We start from the raw sequence: 24,398 nt of genomic DNA, 5'->3' as shown, positions 1-24,398 counted from the left end.
TACCAGCTAGGATTAACCCTTTTCCAGCCATGTTTGCAGCTCTGGAACATGAACCTTTGCTTTGTCTCCAAGCTCAGCTTTACAACGAGCTTTCTATCTTGCAAAGCACGGCAGCCAGTGCTGATGCTTTATGTAAAACCGGTGTCATTACCATTTGAGAGCCCTACTGACAATGGAGGCTGAGGAGTAGGAGGAAAAGAGAAAATCCTTTGATTCTATCAGAAAACTTGCAATGAAAAACAAACACTTGATTCACAAGTGCTGTAGCTGGAGAGGGAGAGAGTCAGGAGCTAATGTACCATAGTAATTGGATTGAAAGATTGTGAGTTGGTGGAATTCAGTAGCTGTATTAAAAAGCCATCCCCTCTTCAAGGCAAGGAGCCAACATAATGAAGAATAGACAGGAAACAAGTTAGGGAATGTCCATCCAAGGTTAAAAGAAGACCCTCTTATCTTTAAAATGGAAGGACAACCTATTTCCACAAAACTGGGTTTCTTCCTCTCTTTTGCAACCCAAGGCTGTTTTTTATTACCAAAGTCAGTAACTGGAAAATACATTTACCAGAGCATTATTCCCATCATTATAATAATAAAGAGTCAATTAAAACTCAGTTAAGTGATAAATGTGTTGTGTAGTGGATTGACTTTAAAAGAGAATTTCAGTTACTTCAATAAAAACTAAGCAATACTGGGTTGCAGCCTGGTTACCCTTCAAATTCTGAATCTCTACTGCTTAAAAAAGTCAAATCCTTTTTCATATCCTTGTTCCTCCCCAGCAGAATGACCAAGTAATTTCGAACCATTTCTCAGTCAAGCAGTGGTTGAAGTTGCCAGAAAAATTTTTCAGAAAAAAATAAATAGAACTTAAAAATGCAATTTCACGTTTACAGCAGGAAATAACCAAACTTCTCTGTGATTATCAAAAAAAAAAAGGGGGGGGGAAGAAATAAGGCAGGTTTAATGAATTGGTTTTCATATCACATCTATTAAATGGGAATCAACAGTTCTAAGAATCTATTGCATGGCAAAAATAGTAGTGGGGTCTAATTTTTGCATGAGTAATTTGCATTGGAAGATGCTGGTTGTTCCTGTAATGTGTAAAGTCCTGAACTCTCACTATATCTGAACTGAATTTGGAGCTCAGCTTTGTACACTCAGCTGGGAACACCAACAAGCTCTGTACACTCAACTGTCTACATTAAACCAAAGGGAAATTTTGTGCACAGCTTACAAGGACTTGTCCCTTCAGCTGCTGCAACACAACATGACTTTCATAGCCAGGGTCTATGTGTGTACTTTTCAGTAGATTTTTTTCATTCCTTTTCTACTAAAAAAGGACAAGAAAATAAGCTTTGCAAGGTTAGAGAAGGATAGGTAACATTTTAGCTCCTTACATGACAGGATAATGACCCAGCAAGTATTAAGAACAGTGACAGAAATAACTTCTCTTTATCACTTAGACCAAAATTCTTACCAGGAGGAATCTGCAATTCCATTTACACTTGAGACTTCCCATGTAGGAATTAAAATTTCCTTGAAGTTTTATTTCACCACTTCTCTTTCTTCTCTCAACACTAGAACTGCTTCTTGGTAAAAACCCAAGAGCTTAATACTCCAGTTTCAGGAGGACTTAAAATACACACAAAAAACACCCTCTCATCCCAGGCCTGCACTCTGCAAAGTGCAGGGTCCACTTTTAATTAACAGCAGATGCTCAGATGATCCCACCCAACCACTAAGCAGTGTAACCAGTTTTCTCAGTGCCACTTTAATAGCCTGCTTTTTTAAGAAGCTTTTAATTCTGCATTTAGCTTCAAGACACCAAATGCTGCCAGCACTGTCTGATCTCAGCATGATAAGGAAAAGTACCACTAGGTCTCTGCTCCAGTATTTCTAACAAACATGGCTGAAGGAAATTATTTGCCTGGATTATGAGGCTAACAAGTATTCCCCAAATTAACGATGAACCGCGTGAGTTTTATTTTTACTCTTTCTCTTGCTGGTAAGAAACCACCAAAGCTTTCTTCTAAAAACTCTGCTTCAACCACAGCAGGGATGACTAATTATAAGCACCCTGTCTGGGGCAGAAAGGAAAAGAAAGAAATAGTTTGTGTAAGCTTATGGAAATGTGGCTCCGTGCTTCACTTTCTGCCTTTTCTCCTTGTCAAGCAAACAAAGCGGGAGGGTGGGAGGGGAACGGCAGCACAATGAAACAGCCTCGGAGATTCAAAGCTGAAAAGATGTTCCAAATGATGAAAGGCAGTGAGAGAAGGTTGCTGATTCTTACTCCACTGCACCAGATAAGAGAGCTTGGGACAGGCAAAATCTGTTCCCTAAGAATGGTTCATCAGGGCATATCAAGGCTTCAGAAACATTATTGCATTCTTAATAATTCACAGGAATCTGCCTGTGTCCCTTTTGATTAACGTCTCTGTAGCAATTGTCCAAGCTTCACTGAGGTTGTCATTCTGCTGTCTGGAAATATCTGCAATTGCTTATACCAGCTGGAATGGTTATTTCAGCCTTTCAGTGTCTTTTAAAGTTGCCATCTTAATGAAGGGGCAAATTTTTTGATAGCAGATGCCAAAAATGTGCCTGAAAAAAAAAAATCAGGAGAGGAGAAACAACAAGGAGAAAACAGAAAAATTCATCTGCATGTAGGAGAATGCACATTGTACAGAAGCCATTGAGAGTTTACACTTGTCTCTTTAGACCTGTAATCACTTACTTGAAATAGCACATCCACGAGCAAGAATTTGCACAACCGTCTTGGCAAGTTAAGCAGTAACCAGCACGTGCATGTGCAGCTTCCACTAAAACCAAAGGGGAGGGAATAAATGCCCTACAATCAGGACTTGTTCCAAATTTTTTAATGGCTGCAAACAAGTGGTAAAGATTATTATATCCCAGAATTAGCAGGGGAAAGGATCCCATTCTTTTTTATAACAAAATCTTCTAGTCTAAGCTACCTACGTTAGACTTCTGATCTGTTTCAGAACTTTATGTGTCTCGATATTCCAGGACACTTTTTGCTTCATCATAGTTCACTGCTGAACTACTTAGCTTTGAACCAAATTATTTTGATAACTGAACAGTGGTCCAAATCCAGAACAATTAACTTGAGCCCATTTCTGACACTCTCTAGAGGAAGAACCTTTTATATATTGATCCTAGAGATCCTATAGGATCTCCTTAATAGATCTTACATTCAGAGTAGGTGATCATGTTCTTCTGCTCATTGCATCAAAATTGTTTAGTTCAGGCTTAACTGAGACTATAGAGCAACTCTGTTACTCTAGATAATATATTTTCCTAGGACTGACAAGTAATCAGTGATTTTTTTTCCACAGGCAAGACTTGGAACCATGAAAACATCAGACACACAGAGATAGCTGGTAAGACAACCTCCGGACCAGGAAGGAGGACAGACAACATCTATCTCCAGCAGTCTGGAAAAAATATATATTCTTTTGTGCTGGCTATAGCAGTCTGATCTGCTCTGCACCACGAGGGATGTAACAGGGTCCCTGCATTCTTACTGAGAGGCCCAGGGGGTCCTGGTGTCTCCCAGGAAAAGAGGACTCATGTTCAGTTGAAAACTGCACAAAGAGCACAATAGGAGCAAGACTTGTGGTGAGCAAGTTCCCCACGATACTGGTCCCTTGCATTCTCCTGAATCCTTGTGATTACCAAGAGGGAGACCATGACAACAGCAGAAAAGCCATTCACTGCTGACACTGGAGACACAATGGCCAACTAGTACTTTAGGTGAAATAAATCACCCACTAGCTGTTTTATTAATGACCCAGCCAGAAAGCACATACTTCACTGCAGAAGATGAAAGAGGCAAGTAAACCAAGCTGCCAGTCGACAGGAAAGCATTAATATTCATTTAGCTTCTTATATACTGCCAGTCAGACCAGGAGAAGAGCTGGGCTCTGCTCCTATGTCAGTGCTTAGCAGGTTTTAGGCCTGGATTATACAGTGAATTTCCACTGAAATTCAAGAGAAGTGAGTGAAGCCAGAAAGGCTGACACTGAAAACCATCCCCACACCAGAATGACAGTTACTAATTAACACAAGGGTCAGCACTGAGCCATCCTGAAACTCTACTGTCTGCTCTTGGATGTAAGCAGGAATGGGAAGTGATACTTCTGAAGGGAAGCCCCACTATCAGTGAGTGTGCACATGAGCTTTTCTCCAGGAAGCAAACTTTCACACCCTCCTGTGTATTTGTACACACACAAGAAGACTTTGCCTCCTTGGGAATCTACTTCTGCAGCTGTTCACCTATAACTCAATTCTCATTTCACTTCTCTGCAGTGTGGCTGCAAAACAGGGGACAGGGAAGAAAAATGAAACAAAAACATCACCTAGACATTATGGCTTCATTATTTCTCCTTTTCATACTTTCACAGTCATTCTACAATCTTCAGACCATGTACATTACTTTTCTCTCCCAAAGTATAGGTCAACAAAGTCAGCATCAGAAACTCACCAAAGGTAAAATTAAACCATTATCAAGATGACTTAGGATAGTATCAAACCTATCATGTCCCCCACTTACAAGTCCAGGACTCAAAATATCAATGCCTCAGACATCACCAAGTCAGTCAGTGGTGAAAAGAAATATCAATATTGCAGTAACACATAACATTAATTACACGTCACATAAAGGCACACACCCCCAACTTCTGTTCTTTACTTCTGAGTGTGTGTACATGCTTAAAGAAAAAGTACCACCTTACTTCCAGCTCTTCAGGCCACAAGTTTCCTAGAAAGTCAGCCCTGGACAAGCTTGCACGTGCAGATTCACAAGTCATGATTGCAACACAATGCTACAGGGGTATACATTTATTCCACTTCTATTAGGAAGATATTTCTGTTTATTAAAAACAAACAAACAAAACTCCTCTGTTCAAGCAATGTTCTACATGCTCCAAACAGCCTCCCTTGGCTTTTTTTTTTTTAAAATAAGTAAGATATTGAGACCTACAGGGGATTTTTCTGAGAAATAACATACAAGAGTAAGTATGTTGCAAAATTTCCATGTAGAGGGGAAACCTTTTCCCTGTAAATCTACCCACACTTATTTAAGTGAATGCATCACTCGTGAAATGTACCAAAACAAAGGCTTTGAAATTTAATTTCACAGGCTGAGTACACCACAGACAACAGCAATTCCTACATTTTCCTATTTCCTCCTGAACTGTTTAATATAGAGAGGAGGTGAAGAGAAAGCATGGCAAAGTACTGAGATGAAGTAAATAGCACAGGACAAAAAGGAAATTAGCACGTTCTTACATGGAAATTAGAACTCTGCACGTTCTTACAATAGGTGGGTCATGGCAGACTAGGAAGCTGACGAGTCACAACTAAATCAGTGAAAGATTGTAACCATTAAATGGATTTCCAGTAGAAAACGTGACCACATATCTCAGATTTGTGGTGAGAGCAAGGAGGAGGTTCCTGCAGAAGGGGAGAAAAGAAACAACACAACTACTTTGACCATACATTCACAGGGTTTTTTTAAAATGAGAATTCTAATTTTAATGGGATACAATGTCTTTAGTTTCAGAGCCCAAGATAATTGCTGACAGAGATTAAGTAGCAACTTTCACTGATAAGTTTTTTAACTACCTTCTGGCACCAGCCCCTTAAGCCCACCCTACTGGGTTCTTCACAGTGTTGTGAAATGTGAAATATGAAAAATTTTCTTAAGAAAGTATGTTCTTTAATGTTTGATCTTTGTATACTTTCAAGCCTAATCAACAAGAAGGGAGATTTAGTCCACAAAATAGAGAGCAGCTAACAAGCTCTAAGTGATGTCCAGGTGTTAGAAAAACAAATTACTAGTTGGTAGAATTGCCTTATTAAGGTTTAAGGCTGGATGTGCTTCAGTGATCTCAGACCTAGGGGGAGGTTAACAAAGCCTGGGGAGAAGGCTGTGCTACTGATAGTGGACACAAAGAATGCAGAATTTACGTGCTACAAGGATATTTGGCAGAACCCCCAAGATAAGGAAGAAACTAATAAAGACAACCCAGCAACTGTGCTGAATCACCTCTGACTGCGTAACAGGTGATTCTGGCAGGGGCAGATCACAGACCATGGAGCAAAGAAACCCACCCACCCAAAACAAGAAAGACTGAGCCTGCAGACTAATCAGCAGGAGACACAAGAGGATCATCAAAGAACAGAGGACTGAATACTAATTAATAAGAAAACTATGTAACTTGTAGCCAATGATTCCTTTGTTTGCTGAAATGTATAAATAGTAAAAGGTTTTGATGGTTTGTGTGCTTCATTTGTGGAACACCACCAAGCAACCAGGTCTGCAGTGCTCTGAAATAGATAATCAGTGTCTTTCTCGAGTGTGTCACTATTGGCTTGTTACACACCAGATAATGAACCTGATTTTTGTGGGAATCAACAGGACAGAATGATGAGGATGGACCCCTGTGGCAGACTCGCTGTGACAGGTCCTGCATGTCCAGTGCCACTCTTAGAATGACCCACTGATGACTAATTTCTGTGAACTTTTCCAACAATAAGAAAAATTAATAATGATTAGAAAACAAGATTAGCAGAAATTCATTAAATTTTAAATATTGCTATGTTTCGTTTTCAGTTTAAAAATCATTTCTAGGCATTTCAAAGTTAAAAAAAAAAAAGATTGCTGCGAAAGAGGCCTGTTTGATTTGCTCCATGAAGTTCTCACCACTCTATTTAAAACCATTCATCCAGACACAAGGTATTCTCAGAGGCACTATTGATAAAAGACTGCACAGAAGCCAAGTGCCGTGAGCAGCTATTTTTAATTATCCAAACTGTGCACAGAAAACATGCACAGCTTTAGAAGGGAACTTAAGGTCCAAGAGGGAAGCAGGGGTTAAAAAATTTAAAAAAAAAAAAATCACATCAACAAGCTACATGCTAAGAAAAATCTCCCTGTCTGGCCTAGGACTGTGTATCAGTCCAGGTGAAACATTTTGGGCTATTGTAAATGAAGATAAAACATATTGGCATCTGTGTGACAGACATGGCCACAAATAAATAAAGCAATAAACAGCACAGCATGCTACTTCTGGCTTTGTGCCTCCTTTTTGTCACATTAGGGTAAAAAGTTGCATTCAAAGACCACAAGTGGCTCTGAAACAAGAAGCCTCCCAACACCCCCCACCATCCAGGCAGAAATGCAGACAAGTTCAAGTGTCTGAAGGGATTATGGGATAACAGGGAAGCCAGCTAACAAAGGCAGACAGCTGCTGTGGCTTCTCGGGAATCAACATGAACACCCCAACATCTTCCTCCCAGCCAAGTGCCAGGGCTTTGTGATCACAGTGCTTGGCCTAAGAGAACTCTGATGGCAACTGATTCTTTCTTGCCCAAACCCTTCCCTGTTGTTCTTCCCCAAGTCCTAAGCAAACCTCAACAAGCTTTTGAGGGACAATCTCAGACAGTCATTGCCAATCACAGCTTGAGTCACACCACATTTGCCACACAAAGTTTTTCCAGCAGTGAGAAAGAAAACATGATTCTACCAACACATCCAAGAGGCCTGAAGAAGAAATAGCAAAGGGTCACACAGACAAGGAGATGGACAGATACTCACAGACATTTGTTCTGACTATTGTACCCTATTACTACAAGAGACTGGGCCTTTGTGCTTCTTCCCAGCTGTCAGCATCCAGCAGAGAATTAAAAACCTCAGAGCCAAGTCTTTGCCACGTGTTTTTAGAGGGCCAAACACGGAGGTGCCCTGGTCCAGCACGGAACCACCAAGTGGTACCACAGGAGCCAGATTTTTCATGTGTTGCCCCAACTCATGCTTGCTACTCTCCCCTACTGGCTCCTTATTTCCATGGGCTGTTTTGTCTGGGAACGGCTTTGTTTCTCCAGTGTAGTTGTCCCCAAGGACAATGCTGCAAGATTTCCAAGTCACTCTGAAATAGTGACTGTCTGATACAGGAGGATGTGTCTGAACAGCACAGCAAACAACCATTTCAGTACAAAATCCACAGACGTGAAACAACCTGGCAGCAAAACTTACCACTTCCATGACTATCCAAGGGCTCAGCATCAGCTCAGGGTTGGAAGCACCACAGCTGTAAACAGGAGCATCAGGCAATGATTCCACAACAGCAAAACAAGAGTTACATGCCAGAAAAACAGGGTATGGAGCACCCTCAGAAACAAGCCAGCCTAAGGGGCAAGGCTCAGTGGGGACTGCTAATGCTAAGCATATATGTGCATAAAGAAAGATGTCACCTTGAACAGAATCCAACGTGATTTCTCCCCTCTGCCTCATTCCTAAAGATCTTAATCGAAACATTGTCTTAAATTTGCATAGAATCACAGAATGGTTTGGGTTGGAAGGGCCCTAAAGACCATCTCGTTCCACCCCCTGCCATGGGCAGGGACAACTTCCACTAGGCCAGACTGCTCAGAGCCCTGTCCAGTCTGGCTGTGTTGGAGGTGGGGGAAGAAACACCTCACCACTGCACATCACCTCATCTTCAGTCCCTGTCCATGTATATGCTGCTACTGCTTTGTAGAGGAAACTGAATTACCTTCCATTTAAAATGCTCTTTCTTTCTCTGTGATAATTTGCTACTTTTCATACTAAGGCTCTTTTTCTCAATAAAAGCAGTTAAAAAACATTTAAGATATGATATTTACTGTAATTTTAAATATTGTAACTATAATGACAATGCACAGGAAGTTGGCTTAAAAAATAGGAGGCTAAAAACAAAGATCCCAGGAATTAAATAAAGCAGAAGATGTGTTGTTTGGAAGTACTACCATGTATTTTCTCTTCCTCTGCCTACCCAGGTTTGCTCGTGGAGGCCATGGTTGTCATGTCTATGCTGTCTTCTTCCTAACCAACTTTTGAAAGCACGGAGCTTGGAGAATCCATTACAAAGTTCTGCACTAAAGACACTAAATAAAGCCTACTTAAAATATGTTTCTAAACCAATATGAAGAATTTATAGGTAATCTTAGTTTTAGGACTATCTTGGCTCAGGGAAACATGGTAGGTTCCCTTGTACACTTTTGGCAGTTGTGACACTTCAAGGTAGCCCAGCTACTTTCCAAGTAAACAAGATAAAATACATCGTATGTGATGCTTACCCTTTATACAGCAATTTTTATCCATTAATGCAGTGATAGCTCACAAAGATTGGCAAGAATATTGACATTTCCATTTTAAGCAACAATGCCCAGAGAGGTTAAGCCATTTGTCCAATGTCACATAAAAATGCAGCTGAAGCCAAGGATAGACCAATTTCTGAGAAGCAGCAAAGCACAGACATGTTGCCTCAACTCACAGAGAGCTCTGCCATCACATTGCACCCATTCCCGTTTGGGTGGAGTCACCCTTCTCCCAAAAGCCAGTGGATACAGATACAGCAAATGATTTACACCTCTGTGTCTCCCTGTACACACTGACACTTATCACCTTTCCCTGGTACACAGACCTGTGCCAGGACAGTGAGTTATACAACCATCCATCCTCTCCACTTGTGTACACACGCCGAGCCCTGTTGATTCTACTCATTGATTACATGGACACATCACAATTTTGTGGACACAGCCCAGTCCAGCAGAGCTTCAACTGCTTGATAGCTCAGACTAAGCCATGGACTACTATAGGTTACATGTCTTAAATCCCACTGTGGCACTGTACCTGGAGCAGCCACATCCAGCACAAGGGTACAGTGCCATGCTGACCTCCGAAATCCTACCTGAATTTATGAGAGAGGTTGCACTTGGGGGGAATTTTTTGAACAAGTTGAGGCTTTGGGCTAAGAGAACATGTAAAAGACTGGACAGAGTCACATATTGGATTGGCTCACCAGAAGCTCACGAACAGATTTGTTTCCTGTAAGGCCACAGACTGACTGCAAACTCCTCAGAAGCCAGTTGTCTTCAGCTATTTTTAGGGCAGGGTGTCCAGATTTTCCTCAGGAAATGCATGCCAATCTTCAGCAAAAAGTCAATAAAAGAACTAATCTTTACAGAATAACCAGACTGTGACAACCCTGCATGTGGACGTCTGACACCAGCACCATCTCCTTTAATGAACACTTTTCAGCACTGACAGACACCAGAAAACCCCCCTTGGATGGAGCCTGGCACAGGCAGGCACAGCCCAGACCTGAGCTACCCAACACTGCTATCAATCTGGCCTTTCCTCAGAACCAAATTAGGGCCCACAGCCTTTAACTGCCAGGGCCTCCCTCCCAGATTCAAACACAACTAGATTTTCTGGATTTTCAGACTGGTCTTGTATGTTCTTACTGCTTTTTGTCCTGCAGCAGTGACATCAGTCCCGTGCAAGCCTGTTTTCTGAGCCTGCTGGAGTCCTGCCATCCTTGCATTTTCTCCCCTTTGCCTTGCTGAGTAGGTATTCCTATCTCATCCATATCACAGAATCCAAGTATCCCAACACCCACACCCCTGAATTGCTTTTACTGCTGGGAACACAGACTCATCCTTCGTATTCCTGGAGAAGAGAAGGCTCCTGCAGTCTGAGCCTCGAGGCAAATGTTCCAGGATTGAGGAACATTTATTTGACTAACTTAAAGTCAAACTTGGATCAGCTCACAGCAGTTTGACAAGTGTCTCTTGAGCCAACATGGGACAACTGCACTTCAGCAATAAGCAAAATTTCATCCAAATGTACATCAAAAATATCTATTATGAAGATAATACATGAAAGCAAATTAGAGGAAGAAAAATGTCTGTGGTTTACAGAAGATGAATAATAAAGCGATAGGTGCAGCACCATGTAAACCAATTAATATTCCATGCCAAAACCTGATCACCTTCCTCTAATTATAAACTGCATTTCTTATAGTGACCTTAAGCCCAGTACTTACCAGTACTTTCCACAACAAAGCAATAAATCTGCCCTCATTGGCAATCTAGCAGCTTCACAGGTATTCCTGGGGATTTCTGCATTGCTTCCCTCTCTGCACAGTGCAACCAACTGCAACTACGAAGCAGGTCCAACTTTTCGTTATTCTGGAGCTGTGAGCATTGATAGGTCTTGTATTTTGGAAGTATCTTTCCTGTATGGCATTCACATGGAGCCAGGATCAGGCAGTGGCCCCTCTGTTCCCAGTGTGGAACTCAGCACTAGATGTCTGTCATATATCTGTAAGTTACTCCAGGCAGAGACAGAGCTGGAACTCCAGTTAAGTCAACTCTGTTTGCAGACTGGTATCTTAAAGACACAATGATTCTGTGATCACATCTCGTTAATATCTACTTATCAAACCAGCTGATTAATTTCAATCAAGTCTGAAAACAAAGTGTAGGTCTCAAAGCTTATCATCTTTATAGGAACTCTATTAAGAGTCAGAAGATGGCAGCTTGTGTGAGAGAGCTCTGAATTAGCATCCTCACTGAAGGAAAGCAAATTCTGTGCACAGGCCCTGTTTGGTGGTGGTCAGGATGCATTGACATATCTATAGCTTCAGGCAGTAACCTGAAACACTGTTAGGCTGGGTTTGCATTTGCTTGTGAGAATGCTTCAAAACACACTCATTAGCCACAATTAGTGTCATGGATTGGTTGTGCTTTTCAAGTGCTCATCTCAGAGATGTACTAAATGGGAGGAAATCAGATGAGGCACCAGACCAAAGGTCTGTATAATTTATTGCAGAATACTGCAATAAATGGAAAAGTCATGGAAATGGAAAAGTCAAATGGAAAAGACATGACAAATCCTAAAACCTTGCTGTGGTGACTTGGACTAGAATGATGGGGATCCAACTGAAGACTTCGTAAAACACCCAAAAGGGAGAGCTGGACAGCTCTGGTTTGGTAACTGCCCATGAAATATTTCACATGTAAAACTCTGCTTTATCTCCAGTCAGTGTAAGCAGTGACCAAAAACTATTATTCCTGCTTGGGAGGGAAGCAGTCAGAGACTGAACTCACCCAACAGCTCTTTATTTCCCAAGTTCTGCCCACCTGCCTGCCCCCTTTCTGCAGGAGGATCTTAGAGGCAAGAAAACCACATTTTTCCTCAGGGTTTGGTGCTGCCAAAACAAGTCTGTAGAGAAGATTTTGTCACCACTCTGTTTGCAGATGTAAAGGCAAAGATGGCCAGACAACCCTAAATACAAGAACTGAGCAGGGAACAGGAACACAGATGTCCTTCTTCAGGCCACACATTATTTTTTCTGGTCTGTCTAAGCCTGGGACTATCAGCCCAATCAGCCTGGGCTACTTGGCCTGGATTCCAGGAGGTGTGTGAGCTGCTGGGCTGCTGAGTCACCACTAGACCAGAGGGTAACAGGCAAGTCCTCCTTATGACATTTCTACAAAATATGAAAAGCATTTAAAAAAAATTCGTATTAGATATTCAACAAAACCACCAAGTAGTATCGACCATGATGAATAACTGAATTTAAAATGTCCCATGAGTTTAGGGAAGCCATGAGCCTAAGAGCAATGACTTGATAGGAATGTAGTACCATGCCAAAAACCTTGGGTGGGACAGGAGCACCAGTGTTTGTCACATGTTAATGGAAAAAGTAATGTCCTCACAGCTCCTGCATAAACCCACAGTAGATGATCCCTGAGGAGCAGCAGAGTGAATTTCAAAATGCAAAAGCCACAGAAGTTCAAATTCTGACTGAGGATTAAATTGGACTTCTTATATTGAATGACACAGACTCTGTAGAGGGCTCAGAGGTTAAATCAAGGTCTTGCCTGCTCTGAAGAGTAGAAAACCCCCCAATGTAGAACCAGTGTGTTAGCCTCGGACACCTTCGGCTGCATCAGATTTAAAGTTCAGCTCTTGGTGCTGATGATCAGCAGCCCAGTTTCCCAATTTTAAGTGCCTTACAGCTCAGAGATAAAAAGAAAATAAACTGTCCCAGCAAGCACTAAAATAATACAGTGCCCCTTACAAGATGTTCCTGCTGTTGCTAGCAGGAGGAACAGAGAGCTGTTCCCACTCCTCCTTGCAGCAGCTGCTGCTGCACACGGGAAGGTCTGGAGCACTCTGGGTTTTGAGAGTCATCCAGTATCCTTGGAGCACAGCCCTGACAAGATACTAGAACATTTTGGAGGGATTCTTTGGAAAGAATCAAGTGGAAATTGAAGCAGACTTTGAACTTTGCCAGCAACAGGAATTGTATATTCACAGCAGCCTTCTGCCATATTAATTTGCTTTCCCCCCCCCCTCACAGCAGCTGAGAGATAACTGCAGAAACTACTAGAAGTAATAGAGAGGAAGGAATTGAACCTTCCTGTGCATCAGGCACAAGGAGGATTCATCCTGTACTGAAGATGAGAAAAGTCACTCATATGACTCAGTTGTCAGGATGTCTTCCTAATTATTGTGGTATTTAAAGAGGAGAAACATGCAGCTCTCAAACATGATTCTGCCAAAAGTGATATGAAAAATAAAATCCTCAGAGCAGAAGAGTGCCGTGACAATGTGACCTCTGGAGAAAGAAAAAAGTTCTCTGACCAGAACTTTGCAGAGATTTAGATTTTAGGTGACTCTTAAAATCGTGACTGTTGTTGCAAGATCAGCATTAATTGTGAAAATTAACTAGCTCTTCTGTGATTTTATTCTGTACGTGCCAAGAAAGGAACAAAATATTGATTGAACGAGCTTCAGGTTTTATTTACATGAGGATCTGATTGCCAGGTTCATTCTTATGCAAAGCAGAGAGAGAAAGCTCTTTCAGCAGGCATTTTAAAAAATCAGATCTAAAAATAACATTATGCTTTGACTTTACTTGTAAGATCCCTAGGAATGCATGCCCAGGCTCCTTCCTTCAGTAGTCACTCAGAAACACAAGAACTAGATCCAGGAAATCCCTGACATTTCCACTGACTTCAAACTGGAGATGAGTTTGCTCCGAACTGGAACATAACTGACCCAATTCAGCATCACTAAGAGAGACATGAAACTAGTGCCCATTTCTGATTCTCAGTAGAAAGAATACCCCAAGAAACCCTTCCACTATATCACTTTGATGTGTAGTATTTTTCCACATACATGCACTCCCGGGAAGCTTTGAAAGCTTTTATTTTCTAGCACTATGTCTCCAGGTCCTTCCTTGAAGCTGTTGTTGTTTCTCACACCAGATCTTTTTGAAGCTGTACAAACAAACCTGTGTGCTGTATAGGAGTAATGCCAGGAGGAATGACATAGCAAAGTCCTCTTGGGAAGAGCCCTGACTCCTCTGGAATGAAGGCCAATGGACAGCCTTTGAAAGGCAGAAGATCAGCTCCCTAAGCTCTTGTCTGTGAAAAATAGGCACACCTGACCAAGTGATGAGAGAAAGCACATCTACATATGATATGGTCTGTTCATTGAAAGATCAGATGAAACTTTTGGATAAAAAAGGTGACCTCCATTTTATAGCTTTTTTCATAACAGCTACACTGGGAGAAGCAGACAACCTTGTGTGATGTGATAAAACTGAGCAAAAACACATCCCCAAAAAGAAGTGTGAAGAACATTTTGTATTTCATAAAGCCAGTCCTAGGTCACTCTTAGCCTGTGTCCATATTCCCAGCTCGTAGCCTTGTTCCTATCTGGCTATTTACAAAATCCCTTTTCTCCCTCCAACAAAAGTATGGCACAAGGTGGTTCACAACAAAATGCAATTCTGGGATAGTGGTATCATTCTGTTTTCCATGGGGGCTTTTTTTTTTTTTCCAAATTGTTATGCCTCAGGAGAACAGAGTGAAAAATCTCACCATCATTACTTCTTTGCAAACACTTCTGCTCATTTTGCAAAAGCCACAACACGTTTCGGTGCAGAGTAAAAACTCACTACTAAGCAGCTGAAGTAAATTCTTGAAAGCAAAACTGTTCATTTCTAAAGCTCTTAGGGAAGCATTTACTGCCTAAATCTGGTGAGAGATCTTGAAGTCCTTACTGGATACAGAAGACTGTTTGGGAATTTGCCATTCTTCTACATAAAAAGAAAACAAGTGCACCCAGGAGTAAATCTTTGTAGCCAGAAACAGCCAGGCATACTGCAGTGCAGCTTCCAGAACATCTGCTCTACAAACCTAATTATCCCTCATTGCACAGATGCAAAAGCCATCTGAAATGTTAGCACCTGAGACATGGAGATGATTTTAAGTCTCTTTAAAACAAACTTTTTTAAGAAAAGAAAAGCCATGCAGAAATGGCTCTGTTAGCTGATGCACAAACTGTAAGTCAATAAAAACTGATCCCAGTTCATTCTAACATCAGAGAAGTCACATCCCCACATCTGTTCTATATGGGTGTTTATTCTTACCACACTTTAGACTCAGTTCTCAGTGGGATGATCTGAAACTGTGGTACTACAATCTACTACAATGCATCCCGTTTTTCAGGGATTTGGCATCAGCTTTTGAGTCCAGAGTGCAACAGCTTCATTAAGTCTTAGTCTGCAGTAGAAATACACAAGCCCTAAAATCTAGATCAGAATGTTATTTCCAGAAGGAAATGTTAAATTAAGCTCACCTTCCAACAGCTGCAAGGGCACTGGTGGGCACTGGTCCAGCTATTGGTGGCCCTTTTATTTGCAGATTCCTTCCTGAGAACGAATTACATGAGAAATTTGAGAGGAGTTTTAAATGGGTTTATATATACAAATGTGACAAAGGAACGTATATAAATGAGGCTGAGCTATGTGGCTGTACAAAAGCAGACAGCTTAAATCATTTAAGAAACAGTATCCACAAACCTCTTTTCTCAAGTGAAGACATCTTTCTCTTTGTCTCTCAGGAACTCTATTTCATCTCATTGCTCTTGCATTTTCACTAGCAGTCAAGTGGCAAGCTGCCAGATAACTCACAGTTGGCTGGAAGCACGGTCACCTACAAGCTAATTGATGCCACAAAACTTCCCTCCAGGATGCCATCTGGGTTGCATTCAATATTCTTACTGGATTCAGAAGTCCGTCCCTCTAAACTTGAAAGCTGCTTCTCTTGACCAAATGCCAATTTGCTGATTTTGTTTGCAAGCACATACATTTAACTAAGCAGCAATACCAAGCTCCTGCTCCCCCCTTTTGACCATCTATCTACTGCACTATTCTGTAAAAATAAAGACAAACCATTCCCTGTGTCACAAGTGGGTAAACTGGGAAAATGAGAGCTGAAGGAGCCTGTCAATACAAACAGGCATCAATATAAGAGGCATTTTACACCAAGTCTCTGCCCTTGCCTGAATAAAGAGCTCACATTTTAAAAGAGTACCCAGCCCTCATTGCATACCCGTTGATGGCTATAATAAGACTTCTTGTTACCATTTTTAAAAAACAGGACATCTAGTAAATAACCTTAACCCTAAACTAAATAACCCTAACTTTCAGGGCCTATCGGCCCCACTAACAATCAGACAGGTAAGGTAGGTGTTTTTATTTTCCTACTGCTACTTTACTGCAGCAGAAAAGCACCTACTGACATGCAGCTGCACCCTTCCATTTCTCTGCATTGACAGTGATAGTTTTCTGTATGCAAAGCCAGTTCCACAGGAAATAGCAACAATAAATCACTGCAAAGGTCTCCTGCTTTCCTGTTGTGCATCTGCTGCTTGGCAAGTTCCAGTAACTGTGCCATTGCCCCACCACACTCAGCCCTGAGATGGGGAAAGCCACTCACCTTTCCAGCTGGGATCAAACTGCCATCATCTGATGCTGGAAGGGAGTTCTCTGCTCCCAAAGAACAGGAGAGGTCTATGTGATGCAGAACATACCATCATTATTGCCAGCAATCTGAGGCTCTGGAACCAGCAGGCCTGAGCACGAACAGCTCTTCGTGCCCAGATAAGCATTTCCTCTGACAATATTTGAGGTTAAGTTTACACAGTTGCTTTGGGGGAGGAGGGGAGAGGCTGCCACAGAGCCTGATGCAACAGGGACATGTTTTGTCAAGCTCTTAGCCTGCCTTTCCCATCACATCCTCTTTCTGCTCTTTGTGGATTCTCCACTTTGAGCATATTTTCTCAACAAGTTTCTTTTATTAAAACCACGAAGTTCAGGCACAGCTGAGTTTCCAGCCATCTCACCAGACCTTACACAGGAGTGTCATTGTCAGCCCTGGTGACATTTTATTTCTCTTTAGGTCTCCTTGTCTTCCAGTGGGTGAGCCCAATCCAGCAAGTTCACACTACCTCTCTGCACAGGGAGGTAACTTCCCAGTGGAGAGCTGCAGACAGAGCAGCCCAAAGCACCCAAATCACCCTTCAGCAGGCCTGACCTTTATCTGCCCGTTCCCCCAGAACACAGCCCCTCAATGCTGTCCCCAGAGGGGCTGTGTGAAGCCTTCATGAGCAAGGATCCTTGCAAGAGCAGTACAGATCTACTCTATAGCCACTTACCTAGAAATACTTTGTAACAGAATAGATTTGGCAGAACTGAATCACAATCACCTGCTTTTCATCTGGAGGAGAGACAGCATGCTGGAAAACTCAAAGGCAGTTTATTTGACTCACTTACTCAGACATAATGCTGTTGGAACAAAAGGCCAACCTGGCAAAAGCTCATCAAAACAAATCTCCATCAGGTTCATACACTTAAAAACAAATGTACATCAGGGATAGAGATGGAGAGTGCCTACTCACATTTGGTAATTCTTGTGCCCATTTTCTGCAGTCAAACTAAAAATCTAATACTCTGGAAGTGTTTTAGTACCTTTCTGTTACAGGAAAATCCTATTATTATTAGCTGAGGAAAGGTATTGGAAAAGCAGGATGTAAGTTGCAATACTGACGTAACAGAATTAAAGAGGTTTACAGTGACTCACTAAATACCCACAGAGCAACAGTAAACTCACTTTGAACTCACCAAGAGTTCTGCTGTGCAATCTAATAGCCTGCAGCTTAGCTGGAAAAACTGCCTCTCCAAATGGCTCAAGGTTGGGGTTTTCTTGTTTTGCCTTTTTTTTTTTTGTCAGTTGAATATATTGCACAATATCTAAAACTGAACACGAACTTCAAGTTTTTTCATAAGCAAGGGGATTAAAGCAGTAATAATTAAGGCTTTCCAAGCCACATCCAAGCCAGGATACAGCACTGTCAGGCAGGACAAGGAGCTCCAATTGGGGATGCTCAACTCAGACACAGGAGGAGCATTTTGTGGGACTGAGTAACAATGCTCATTTCCCTTGGGTCTGTTCCCTCTGTGACAGATAACACTGCAAACTGTGGGCCAAGCCTGGAGAAGCCTTAGTTACTGTGATGTTCAGTGCAGTGTGAACACCAGAGGCACTGGCAAGTCAAAGGGACGCTGAGGATTTTGCTGCCATAAGCAGGCTCTCAATAGAATTGGAATATTACATCAACCTTGTGCATTCCTGCTTTTCTAGCCCTCCTGTGTCAAAGTTCAGACCTACACACTATATCTTTAGCACACTGAGAGCTCTGGGTCTTTTTGCTCCAAAAAGCAGAGACACCTGAAGTTTAGCACATAAGAACGTGCTTTAGCTGTAGAATAACACACCATCTGTTGGAGGGAGCTTGGCCCTTCCACAAAAGAGCAGAGCTGTAGATGCAGACAAAGCAGCCTAAGGGGGCAATTTTACAATATCCAAATTGAAAGCAAGATCATTATAAAACTAGGAATATCACAGACTAAAACATGCCTGTGATTGATCTTCCCTCCAGCAGGACACTGGAAAACACAGGCAAAAGAAGTACTGGATACAGCCTGAATGAATAGTCAATGAAATATGGATGGTTTCTATTTTCATGGCTTGCCAATGGCAAGTCCTCACACAACAATGCAGCTGGGGAATGCATGAGATCAGGAATGGAATGAAACTGTACTTTCATCTCCAAAACAGAATAACAGAGTTAATCCTCACTTGGAACAAAACAGTGGTCTGAGCCTAGAACTTGTTTTGTAGGTCTACAATAACACTCCATGCACTTCTGGAGGCTGGAAGAAAAACAGGGTAACACCCTAGTGAAAACTGCTGCAGAAAACATTTTTGTGAAGAACACAGGACTGAAACCACTGATTTTTGAGTTTTGAAAGGTTTCTTATTGTCAGCTGTGACTGTTTTTAACTGTGGAGGACAAAAGATTCCTTGAAAAATCACTTAAAATTGATGTTTTATCCAGCATATTCCCCCACCAACACTGCTCCCTTCACCATTATTTCACAGGCTCACCTCAGGAGATAAAACAAGGTTTTATCACCCAAGGTGAAACTCTGCCTGGAGGGGGGACGGTCGCCACGTGTTCTCTGGAGGAGCCCAGCCAGAGCTTTTATCTCAGCAGGACCTCTTGGACCACACAAACCCATCTCCTTTCAGTCTTTCTGGGCCCACAGCAGCAGCTTTTCCAGCTAGGAGACATCAGTCTCAACAGAACTACAGCAGCAAGAAGGTCAGGCCTGTGCTGTGGAGCTACAGGGCCAAGTTTTAGTCAGCAATCTGAAATAAGAGATCAGCATTTCTTCAGGGACTTCTGCAGCAGCAGGATCAAGCTGAGCCATCACCAGACAAGATGTTTTCTTTCTTCAACTTTCAACATCAGGGAACCATGCTGTCCGTAGATTAAAGTAATAAGGAAACTCCACCAAATACTGCAATTAATTAGAACAGAACACACAGCAAATATCTCCCCCAAATCCCGAGACACTCACTGTTTAATATTTTGATTTCTAACAGTTCAGAATGAAATGAGATCTCACTCTTCTAATTCATATCCAGTAAGAAATATAACTCTTTCTCTCCCACACACAGAGAGCCCTCACAGGTATGAGTCGTCTCTTTCCCATCTACTGAGGAGAGTTTATCCAATGTAAGAGAGTAAAACCTCCATCATTCTTACATGTCAAAGTGCTGTAAAAATCTCTGCTATTACAAAAGCAGAGAAAAAAATCCTCAACAGAGTAGCAGATAAACCAAACTGATCACTGTAGAAAAATGACATTTAAACATGCCCTTTTTCTATGTTAAAGGTCAAGCTGATGCACCAAAAAGCTTCATCTACAGGAAATTCACCACCAACCATCTCCAAGAAAAAGGATACCAGCTTTCAGGTGTACCACAGTCACAAAAATGGCCATAAATTAAAAAAAAAAAATCTTCAGGGAATTCCAGTTTGTCGTTCTAAGTCATCAGGTTTGTTCCCCCCCCCCAAGAAACCTAATCCCACATGATTTCAGTAAAAACAAGTAGCAGGGAGAAAACCCTACTCAAAAACAACACAGCAAGATTCTGCCCTAAGCCCCTCACTGAATATGTTTCTAATGCCACATTCAAACTCACACACCCCCACAGAAAGAAATAAAAAATATTGTGGGAAGGGGGCAAATTAGGTCCTGTACTTGTCTGCCTTCCTCCCCCTCTGTGGTTTTCACTGCCAGAGAAGCATCTTCTTTGCATTCTAAAATTAACCCTGTGATATGATAACGAAGCCTGAGTAACACAGCACAGAAAAGGAACCTGTAAGTAACAAGGATCACTGCTCAACCCTTACTATTATGGACAACCCACTGAGCCATCCAGCTTGCCTGGAGAAGGAAAAGGCAGAAAACAGTCTCCTGAAAGGATACTCTGGTTTCAGGTTTTCTTGAAACACTCCAACAGTGTGCTGAGGGGGCAGAGATGAAGCTGCCAGGGCAACAGCCCCTGTAACCCCAGCACAAACCTGACTCTTGCTGCAGGAATGCAGCATTTCCCATGGTGCTGAATATCTCAGTCCTGACCTTGAAAGCTGGAGGATCAGAACTGCTCAGTGACGGGTGATGGCTTTTGTTCTGTGAACACACATCCCCTGGGCTATTCTTTGCCAATACAGTTCACAGAATGCCCAACAATTTGGTGCACAACTGGCCTCAACTGGAATCCACAGTTGGCAGGTGTGAAGCTCCATGTCAGCTCTGGTCTGTCCAGCACTTGTCACCCTGGCAGCCTCAACCTGGATTTCAGTTTCAAAATTTAAAAATACTGTAAATTAAGCAAATAGATCTGGGCAGGGTGAACTTAGCATCTTCTTGCCAGCTGAAGTACAGCATTTGTGCAGGAGCTATTAATCCTTTCTACAAGCATTAGCACAAAATAAGGCTTGCAGCATTCACATGACTGCACCCATAACCAAATGGGAAGAAATGCCTGCTGCTCTCAGCCAAGCCTTGAAGAGTCTCCTGCAATGCCTGAGTGAGGGAAAGTGTTCCCAAAGGCTTGGTGCACTGCTGTGGAGGACAGGCACTCTGTGAAACAGGGCCATGAGAATTAATGGCCAAACTCACGAGGAAAGACCTGAAGGAATTGCAAGGCAATGAGATGCCATGTGCAAGTGTGGGAAAGGCTCCATGTTGCTCAGGCACATACTCATCCACAACCAGGAAGAAGAATTAAGTACATTATTTATCATTTCCCTCTAGAAAAGGGTGCCTGAATTTATATTGCAGGCCCCAGGATGTCTCCCCTGCTCTGCACTCACACTCTTTGAAGCACCCTGCCACAAGCAGAAACCCTCCAGTCAAGAACTGGACAGATACAATTCTTTTCAGCACCTGTCAACACAGCTCCTTAATCCTTATTTAACTTCAGGGATCAACATGCACTGGCTCCTTGGGCAAACATACATAACACATTATTTTACAAAAAATAGAACAAATTTCTGTGTTAAAAGAACTCATGAAAAGGGGGAACAGAAATCACCCAGCAAAGAGTAATTCCTTGAAGTAAAGTGTGAAATTTCAACACAGCAGTGCGATCCTGGCAGAGACTGCTCCAGAGCTTCCCTTTGAAACTCCCTATTTATCACCTGCTAAAGAACAGTGCACATTTAGTTACCCCTTCTAAACTGTATAATGAGCCCAACTTACACAACCTTCAGAGTTGTGCAATCTAAACTTTTATCTTTATTGTTTTCCAGGAAAGGAAGAAGGAAAGGACTAGCAGCAATAAAACACATAATAGCAAACTAAACTTCCTCAGTTACTTTGGTTCTTTCCCGAAAAGGATACGTCACAAATAACTTATGGAGGAATGGGTGCACTGGTGATAAGTTCCTTCAACAGTGCTCAGATAACAGCAAGGTGTGGGCACAGAGGTAAAGGAGGGTCTGGAGAGGCCCTCTTTCCACGGAATGGAAAGAGCCTCTTTAGCAATGACAAACTCTGTCAGGTGCAGTCTCAAACAGGAACTTTTGGCCAGCTGAAGAGGTGGCTGCAGTGATGTCTCTCTCTATTATTCTTCAGGATATGTTGGAATGCACAAAAAGAAAGAAGTCCATTTTGAAATGCAAAGCAAATCATTACACTCCTCCTCAAACACCTGTATTTCGTGTGTCTCTGATACTAAATACTATAATGATCTATTTGAAGTGTTTCTTGCACTTGACCCAACACTAAAATTTTGAAACAGTGAGTTGTGTCAACATTGGGATTTTCCTGAATACTTTACAAACTGTATATGACAAAGGCAAAGGCTAAGCCCTTGAGCAGTCACTTAATCCAAGCAACACGATTATCTGTGTAAAACAATGTGATAATGGACCAGAAAACAAGAATCTGGGGACATTCTTCATGAGTCACTGGTGTTCACAATGAGTTGCTGAATAACTCTACAGCCTTGGGCAGAGGATAACTTCCCTCAGCATCAGTTTTCACATCCCTGAGATAACATTTAGTCCACTTGTAGGGTGAAGATTCATAGAAAGCTAAACTGCTAAGCAGGTATGGGATGACAAATGTGTAATCAGCATAACACAACTGCAGGAACAAGAATAGAAGCATTCAGTTCCAGAGGCAGGAGGTGTATTTCTTGGCCTACATCAGTCAGCACTGATATTTGTTATCAAAGGAACTGGGCCATTTTCTCTGTTTTTGAGTAGTTGTACAGACACAGTCAGGATTCAGGAGGAGAGGTCTGCAGGAACAGTTGTAAGTTTACGCTGAAATTCTTATTCTCAGTTGAAGTATATTCACTACTCCTGCTGTTGCTGATTTTTATGCTCTTAACTTCTCCCTGGATCACATGGAGTAGCATCATATCTGGATGGAATAAGTCCAGCAAATCCAGCAAGGTTTACTGATACACTATCACTGCTAGAACAGCAAACCAAGCAGATGGTATTGTAGGAGACCCATGCAACACATCTGGAAAGATGCCTACAACCTTACTCATCTCCATCAATAAGGATAAAAAAAAGCCTGAAAAGTCACCAAAGAAATGAATCATATTAACTTTATACATGGAAAGCAACGATGGACAGAAAAGCTCTACTGGGTAACACATGGCAGGACAAAGACTTGGGATCAAAAGAAAATTTCATTCACCCTTTGAAATGAAGCAAAATGTCACCTCAATGTACATCATGTTACACATAACATCTCTAAGAAGGAAACATGAAAAAAGTATGAAATAAGGCCAGTCAAAATAAAATATTAAGTTAAAACCTGGAATCAGAGCAGTTATCTAAATGAGGGAAATAGTGCAGTTAGGAGTTTACTGTCAGTTGTATGCACACAGTAGTTTCTTCAACAATTATTTTAATTGATGAATCTATGCTATAGGCTACCTGGAAAGGGAGAGAAGCGTACAACAACATAACATTTCAAACTTAAACAAAATCAAGAGAAAATTTCCATCTATTACAATGGATTTTAAATACACTCTTTCACCTCTTTCAGTGTTTTGCAAGTAAACGAAATCATAACCACAGAAGCTACAGAAACCAAGCTACTAGAACTCAAAAAAAAGATAAAGAAACTTACAGCAGGCAAAATTCACATTCAGGATGGACAAGATTCTGCAGTGCTAATGAATTAGATTTTAAATTATAGATCTATCTTAAAAAAGAAAAAGTAATCACAGCACAGAGAGCAGTTGCCAAAAAGAGCCCTTCTGGTTCTGCAAGTACAGGACTGTGCTCCTGCTGCCATGGAAACCGAGTCCCTCACTGCTCTCGTCCTGGTACAGTGCCACACATGCTCTCAAGCATTTAATAAATATTAATAATGCATTTAATAATAGTGATGTATCAGAAAGAGAACATCTAAGAAAAAAAATTGGCAATAAGGCTCTCTTTACATGGCTGCAGCCCAAAGGCTACTACTGTTCTAAGCCAGCTATAAATCCTGTTCTCTCCTAGTTTCTAACACTTGCTCTTGGCATTAAATGTGAGGTTAGACTGACTGCCAGGCTTAGCTTAGACTGAAAAAAAAAAACAGGAAACCTGGAGGAAAAACTGAAACCCTTCTACTTGTCCAACAGGTACCTCTCCAGTAACTAGTACAGCTGTGTGTACAGAGCACTGGACTGGCAGGTAGGAGACTTCATGTCTGTTCTTGGCTCTGCTGCTACTTGTACAACCATGAGTCACTCAGGTACAGAAGAGCTGTAACACCATTTATTCACCTCCTCATGAGGAGAAAGGCATAGGGCTGCCAGATCTGCCT

General features: G+C 41.8%; 1 protein-coding gene and 1 long non-coding RNA gene across 3 annotated transcripts in view; both read right to left on the bottom strand.

Moving 5' to 3' along the window:
• Nucleotides 1-24,398, bottom strand: part of LRP8 (LDL receptor related protein 8) — a 170,695-nt gene that overhangs the window by 137,838 nt on the left and 8,459 nt on the right. The window lies entirely within an intron of this gene.
• On the bottom strand, nucleotides 10,693-23,706 carry LOC135419098 (uncharacterized). The gene is made up of 3 exons (XR_010432823.1): nucleotides 21,963-23,706; nucleotides 15,500-19,528; nucleotides 10,693-12,335 (listed from the first exon to the last, which is right to left on the bottom strand). It is a non-coding gene; the product is annotated as an uncharacterized LOC135419098 (long non-coding RNA).

The sequence above is a fragment of the Pseudopipra pipra genome, chromosome 9, assembly GCF_036250125.1.
Source record: "Pseudopipra pipra isolate bDixPip1 chromosome 9, bDixPip1.hap1, whole genome shotgun sequence".
In the NCBI taxonomy this organism is placed as follows: domain Eukaryota; kingdom Metazoa; phylum Chordata; class Aves; order Passeriformes; family Pipridae; genus Pseudopipra; species Pseudopipra pipra.
The sequence above is the reverse complement of the archived record's forward strand: the minus strand, read 5'-3'. Positions and strand labels throughout refer to the sequence as shown.